We start from the raw sequence: 8,109 nt of genomic DNA on the forward strand, positions 1-8,109 counted from the left end.
GCTTTCTAGTCTACAACAACTACAACTTGTGCAGTTACGCACTCTGGCTCCTCCTGTTGGTAGGCTTCCGGTGGGTTACGACGCCAACGCCAGGTGTAGCTTCCACTCTTGGGCACCTGGCCACAATATTGAGAACTGAAAAGCTTTTAAGCATGTAGTTCAGGACCTCATAGATTCAAAGGCCATCAACCTTGCACTGGCTCCTAATATCGCCAACAATCCCATGCCAGAACATGGTAGTACGAATGTTAATATGATGGAAGGGGAAGCCAGATCCGTCAAAGATGTGTTGAAGCTGAAGACCCCGTTGTTGGATATCAAGGGCTACTTGTTCAAGGCCGATGTTTTCCCTGGTTGTGGGAAGGGTTGTATGGATTGTGCTACTCAGAGTGGAGGTTGTTTGAAGCTGCAGCAGGGTATCCAGGCCTTGCTCGATGAAGGTACCCTCCAGGATGAAGATTTGTCTGTCCAAGAGTCTGCGGAAGGGGTTGAGGAAGAGGTGTTTGAAGATGCTATAGATAAATTCGTAGATGTTATTCCTACTGATTCTGTAATCCATGATGATGTATTTAATTTTTCCAATGTTGTTGCTGATATCCCAAACAACGTGGTTGATTCTTATGTAATTGAACTTAATTCCGATGTTACGGATGTTTATGTTTCAATGAATGAGATTTCAGAGTATGACTATGATGTTGCTACTATCACCATTTTCTACCCAACTGCTCAGATCAATGTGTCAGAAGCGCAACCGGTGCCGCCAGTGCGACCATCTACTATGACCATCACGACCCCTGGTCCTTTACCTTTCACCAGCGAAAGGGCCATTCCTTGGCATTATGGGGGGAGTGTGTACATGCACGATCATGGAGTGGAACAGCCATTGAAAACAGAAGAGGTGCAGAATCAGAAGTCTGAATCTGAAGTCGAAGTACAAGATCCCGCAGTGGACAATATTGGTGGAATCGGGCGATTCACCAGGAGTGGTAGACTGTTCCCACCACCCGTTACCCAAGCTGATAGTGTTGATGCTGTGGCGAAAGCCAAAGGCAAGCAAGTCGTGAATGAGGGTGCCTCTGCACCCCAGGCTGGTTCTGAGCACACTTTTGCGAAGGATATAGACGAGCTTTTGAGAATTATAAAGAAAAGTGACTACAGGGTAGTCGATCAGTTGATTCAGACTCCGTCCAAGATATCCATTCTCTTACTCCTGTTGTGTTCGAAGGTGCACAGGGAAGCACTGCTGAAAGTCCTAAATGCTGCATATGTGCCTCAGGAAATCTCAGTGAACCAACTGGAAGGAATCATTGCAAATGTTCATGCAAGCAACGGGTTAGGTTTTACTAATTCTGACTTAACACCAGCTAGACGCAACCATAACAAGGCTTTGCACATCTCGATGGAATGCAAAGACACCGTGTTATCTCATGTTCTGGTGGATACATGTTCCTCTCTCAATGTGCTACCACAGAGAGCCCTGTCAAGGTTAGAAGTAGAGGGTTTGGTCCTGAAGCCTTCAGATCTTATTGTGAGAGCCTTTGATGGTTCTAAGAGGTCGGTGTTCGAAGAGGTAGAATTTCCAATTCAGATTGGATCACAAACCTTCAACACCATCTTCTATGTGATGGATATCAGTCCTTCCTATAGTTGCCTGCTGGGTCGTCCTTGGATCCATAATGCTGGGGCAGTCTCTTCAACTTTACATCAGAAGATTAAATTCCCAGTCAATGGAAGGATTATCACCGTCTGTGGTGAGGAGGACATTCTGGTCAGTAACCTGCCTACATTCAAGTATGTAGAGGTAGAAGGTGAATTTCATGAGACCCTATGTCAGGCCTTTGAGACAGTTCAGATCAAGGATGCAACTCCGGTGGAAGAAGTTAAAGCAGGTGCCTCTATCTCGTCCTTCAAGCAGGCACAAACCTTGGTAGATTCGGGCGTTGCCCCCGGTTGGGGACGTCTGTTGGAGTTACCAATGAAAGAAGACAAGTTCAGGATTGGGTATCAGCCAGCTCTGACTTCTACAACTTCAACACTTCAGACTCGTCAGGGGCCGATTACTTTCTCCAGTGCTGGCGTCATCCAATATGGCCAGGTCTCTGCGGTCAATGATGAAGATGGGGATAATGATTGTGACATCGATAACTGGGTGTGTCCGAGGATCCCGGTTGAAGTCATCAACAATTGGTCTTCTGAGGAGATTGCCCAAGTCACTTTTCTGGAGGAGTAATTTTTCTTGTTTATTCAGGCATGTCTAAGTCTTATGTTCCGCCCAGGGCGTAATGACTTATTGTAGGGCTCATCTATGTGGATACTTGCATTTTTTATCATAAATAAAGGATGCCTTTTTGCATTCAAATATTTTGTTCACTGTCTTTCTGTTTTTGAAGTTTTTTAAAAATCAAATAAATAAATTTGCCAATGTTTGTTTGGTTTTCACTCCTTGTTCACACTCATAAGCACATACCATCACTCATGCAGATGCACGTCACCAGATCCTATCGATAACAGTTCTGCTATGGCTCGCTTCAACTTTGAAAATCCAATCTTTCAAGCTGAAGAAGAGGGTGATGAAGACTGTGACTCCCTGAAGAACTTGCCAGGCTATTAAAGCAAGAGGAAAGGATCATTCAACCACATCAAGAGTCTACTGAAGTGATTAATCTTGGCACCGAGGACGTCAAGAGAAAGATCAAGATAGGGGCTGCTTTGAGAGATAATGGGAAGAAAGGGCTGATTGAATTACTGCAAGAGTATGTTGACATCTTCGCTTGGTCTTATCAGGACATGCCAGGGCTTGACACAGACATCGTTGTACACCGCTTGCCTCTCAAAGAAGGTTGTCCTCCGGTCAAGCAGGAAGCTCAGAAGAACAAAACCAGAGATGGCTGTCAGGATAAAGGAAGAAGTGCAAAAACAGTTGGATGCAGGGGTTTTAGCAGTCACCAATTATCCGCCATGGGTTGCAAATATTGTTCCAATACCTAAGAAGGATGGAAAGGTACGGATGTGTGTCGACTACCGGGATCTGAACAGAGCTAGCCCTAAGGACGATTTCCCATTACCTCACATTGACATTTTGGTGGATAACACAGCTCAGTTCTCGATATTCTCCTTCATGGATGGTTTTTCTGGCTATAATCAAATCAAGATGGCACCAGAGGCCATGGAAAAGACAACATTCATAACCCCATGGGGCACCTTCTGCTACAAGGTGATGCCGTTTGGTCTGAAAAACGCTGGGGAAACATATCAACGAGCGATGGTGACTCTTTTCCATGATATGATTCATCATGAAATCGAGGTTTATGTTGTCGATATGATTGCCAAATCTCATACAGAAGAAGAACATTTGGTGAATCTGCAGAAAATGTTTGAGCGTTTGAGAAAATTCAAGTTGAGGCTTAATCCGAACAAGTGTACTTTCGGGGTGAGATCTGGAAAACTGTTGGGTTTTATTGTTAGTGAAAAGGGGATTGAGGTGGATCCGGCCAAAGTAAAAGCGATACAGGAGATGCCTGAGCCAAGAACAGAAAAACAAGTCAGTGGTTTCTTAGGAAGGTTGAACTACATTGCAAGGTTCATCTCTCACCTAACAGCCACGTGTGAGCCAATATTCAAATTGTTGAGAAGAGATCAGGCCATCAGGTGGAATGATGATTGTCAAAGGGATTTCGAAAAGATAAAAGAGTATTTGCAGAATCCCCCAATCCTCATGCCTCTAGTCCCAGGGAGACCGCTGATTATGTATTTGATAGTACTTGATAATTCCATGGGCTGTGTTCTCTATCAACACGAGGAGACAGGTAAGAAAGAGCATGCCATCTACTACCTGAGTAAAAAATTCACAGATTGCGAGTCGAGATACTCAATGCTTGAAAAGACATGTTGTGCACTTCCATGGGCTTCTAAGCGATTGAGATAATACATGCTGACTCATACGACCTTACTGATCTCCAAAATGGCTCCAGTCAAGTATATATTTGAGAAGCCAGCTCTCACCGGAAGGGTTGCTCATTGGCAAATGGTACTGACAGAGTATGACATCCAGTATACATCCCAGAAAGCCATCAAAGGGAGTATTCTATCAGACTATCTTGCTCAACAGCCGGTTGAAGATTATGAGCCGATGAAGTTTGATTTTCCAGATGAAGACATCATGCTCCTCAAGATGAAAGACTGTGAAGAGCCAATTGTTGAGGAAGGACCTGATCCAGACGAAAAGTGGACTTTGTTGTTTGATGGGGCTGTCAATGCCAGAGGAAGTGGAATTGGTGCTGTCATTACCACTCAGAAAGGTGCCCACATGCCTTTCACTGCTCGTCTGACTTTTGAGTGCACCAATAATGAAGTTGAGTATGAAGCCTGTATCTTGGGTATTGAGCAAGCCATTGATTTGAGAATCAAGACTTTGGACATCTTCGGAGATTCAGCTCTAGTGATCAATCAAGTGAACGACGATTGGAATACTCTCCAGCCTACTCTGGTCCCCTACAGAGACTACACGAGAAGACTGTTGACTTTCTTCACAACAGTAAAGCTGTATTATATACCTCGTGATGAGAATCATATGGCAGATGCTCTTGCCACTCTATCCTCCATGATCAAGGTGATTCGGTGGAACAGGTTCCCAGGATCGATGTTATGCGCCTTGATAGGGCCGCGTATGTGTTTGCTGCTGAACTGGTAGTTGATGACAAGCCTTGGTATCATGAAATCAAGTGCTTTCTGAAGAATCAAGAGTACCCTGCAGGGGCATCCAACAATGATAGAAAGATTTTGAGAAGATTGGCAGGCAGTTTCTTCTTGAATAAAGACGATGTTCTGTATAAGAGGAACTTCAACATGGTTTTGCTCAGATGCGTGGATAGACACGAAGCAGACATGTTAATGCAGGAAGTTCATGAAGGCTCCTTCGGTACTCATGCTGGCGGACATGCTATGGCTAAGAAATTGTTGAGAGCGGGTTATTACTGGATGACCATGGAATCTGATTGTTTCAAATATGCTCGGAAGTGTCATAAATGCCAGATTTATGCTGATAAGGTGCATGTGCCGCCAAATCCTCTGAATGTGATGTCTTTGCCGTGGCCTTTTGCTATGTGGGGCATTGATATGATTGGAAAGATTGAGCCGACCTCCTCTAATGGGCATCGCTTCATCCTTGTCGCCATCGACTATTTCACCAAGTGGGTCGAAGCAGCGTCATTCGCGAATGTCACCAGACATGTGGTTGCCCGATTCATTAAGAAAGAAATCATTTGTCGTTATGGGATTCCCGAAAGAATCATTGTTGATAATGGTTCTAATTTCAATAACAAAATGATGAAGGAGTTGTGCCAGAGCTTCAACATTCAACATCACAATTCTTCCCCTTATCGCCCTAAGATGAACGGCGCTATTGAGACAGCAAATAAGAACATAAAGAAGATTGTGCAGAAGATGGTTGTCACGTACAGAGATTGGCATGAGATGCTACCCTTCGCCTTGCATGGGTACCGTACTTCAGTACGTACATCGACCGGGGCAACCCCTTACTCCCTTGTGTATGGTATGGAAGCAGTCCTACCTGTTGAAGTGGAGATTCCTTCTCTAAGAGTCCTGTTGGATGTCAAGTTAGACGAAGCTGAATGGATTCGGACAAGGTTCAATGAGTTGAGTCTTATCGAAGAGAAGCGAATGACAGCCATTTGTCATGGGCAATTGTATGTGAGTCGGATGAAGAGAGCCTTTGATCAGAAAGTGCGTCCTCGATGCTTCCAAGTCAGAGATTTGGTGTTGAAAAGGATCCTTCCTCCTCAGACGGATCACAGGGGCAAGTGGACTCCTAACTATGATGGACCATACATTATTACCAAGATTTTCAATGGTGGGGCCTTAATGCTTGCTGTAACACTTCAAAATTTGCCCTCCTCTTCTTGAGACTAGTTTGGGGCATTGCATTTCATGTTTTAGGGCATTAGGCATTGCATTTTTCATATCATATGAGAATAAGAAGATCATCCTCCAAAGTCTTTTCAAAAGATGGAGAAGTTACATGATTCAACTTGAGGGTCTCTATGAATTGATTATCAACCATCTGAGGGTTTGCATTTCATTAGGATTTCTTGATTCTTCAAAGGTCTTGAGCATTATCTTATCTGTAAGGATATATCACCATCATCATGGTTCTATCATCATCAAGACATTTCAAGGTCATCTGAGGACCTAAAGTCAACTAAGGGCTATGAGGTGGGGCAAATGAGTTGAGACACCTCAATCATGTTCAAATGGGGTCCATTCATCATTCTAAACATCCATCTTGGAGATTCAAAGGTCATGGCAAAAGTTACTAAAAATGGAAAGTGACCTATAATTCAAAGTTTCCAAATTTGGAAAGTTTTCGGTCCACTTTCAACTTGACTTTGCAATATCAAAGATGTTTCAAATAGATTTTTGGTGAACATGAAAATTGTAGATATTTGTCTCCCCTTTTCAAAAAGTCCTAATTCATGTCCATATGGTGATTGGTTAAGGAGTTATGCTCATTTGATCACAAGGTGTGCATGGAAATTCAAAATGGCATAACTTTTGATATAATGCTCCAAATTGGTTCATTCTTTTTGCAAAATGCTTCTCATGTTCAAAGAATCTCAAAATGAAATTATTTTACTCAATTGTGCAAGAGGAATCATGGTAAAAATATTCATTATTTCACATTTGTTCAAAGGATAATGTCATGCTACAAATCAAAATTCACAAAGAATCAAGGCAAGGCTTCAATTCAGGATGCTTCATAGACCATATTTGAGTGAAAATAAGCCATTGCCATGCATGAGAGGGGCATGTATGTCCATTATTTCACACATGTGCAAATTGAAGAAAATCTTCACCATTCATTCTTGGCTTAAGATGCAAGCAAATTGATCTTCAAATCATAGCCCTTGGTTGTTCGTGAGTGAATTAGAAGCTTAGCATGGAGCTGAACACGTGTAATATGGGCATGGAAGCTCATTTTGCATTTTTGCAAATTGCTTCATATCTCACTAATAATGATTAGCAAATGGAAAAGATGATTAGCATTGTCATTAGCAAGGGATATAAATAGCCAAACCCTAATCCTAACTGCCATAACAAACTTTTCAGATCAAAATTCAAGAAACTCTCTCAATTTTCTCTCTCTTCGAATTTCCATTTTCTCCACACAAACCTCAAATATTCTTGCATATTCTTGATCCTCATGCTTCACTGATCAAGAATCATCCATTATTTGGTGCAATTCTCCAAGTATTCATGCAGTTCAAGAGCATTATCAAGTGGATCGGATTTGGAAATTGAGGTGCATTCAAGAAGTTTCATCTAATTCTTTTTGCATAAAGCTTCAAAGGAAGTGTATAGGAGTTGATCTGGAGCTTCATAGCTTGTGAGGACGCGATTCCAGAAAGCTCCATTTCCAGGTGACTCAAATTTCAGTTTCTCCTTTTGCTGTTTTTAAGTTATAGATTGGTAGATCGTGTAGTGTAGGTCATGGATATGTGTTTAGATTTGAGTTTGAGTGAATATTGAGGATGTAGTGATGACTGAAAGTTTGGATCTCAAAACTTTTCTTCTTCGATTTCCCAAACCTAGGAGGAATTAGGATGAACCAATAGGATATTTGGAACCTACGTGAAAAACCGAGTGGAACGGTGGTGGTTTGAGGAATTTCTGGAAAAAATTGTGGTGGCACCACCGTGGGAGCCGCCTTGCATCTCGTCGGAGAAGACGACCGGAGCTGAGCTCTGGTGTCTGCGTGTGCTTAGGGTTTGGCTGAGTTGGATCCATGTGGCTCAGCGCGTGGCAGTTTGATTGGAAGTGATTCCTTTGACCAAAGCCACGCGTGCTTGGAACGCTGACTGTGTGTGCTGAGTGGATTAATGAAATGCTGCGTTTCATTGTTTAAATGTGGAGCGTTGATCTCCACTGCGCGCCAGATCGTGTGGCTCATGATTTTTCCTGATTTATTCAAATAATCCGTTTCCCTCCATTTTCATTTTATATTTCATTTGTTTTGCTCATTTTGTTTAATTTATGAAAAATACAAAAATTGTCCAAATGAGTCCCAATTTTTTTCATAGTTTTGTATTCATG

This window comes from Lathyrus oleraceus, chromosome 4 (genome assembly GCF_024323335.1).
Source record: "Lathyrus oleraceus cultivar Zhongwan6 chromosome 4, CAAS_Psat_ZW6_1.0, whole genome shotgun sequence".
Lineage (NCBI taxonomy): Eukaryota > Viridiplantae > Streptophyta > Magnoliopsida > Fabales > Fabaceae > Lathyrus > Lathyrus oleraceus.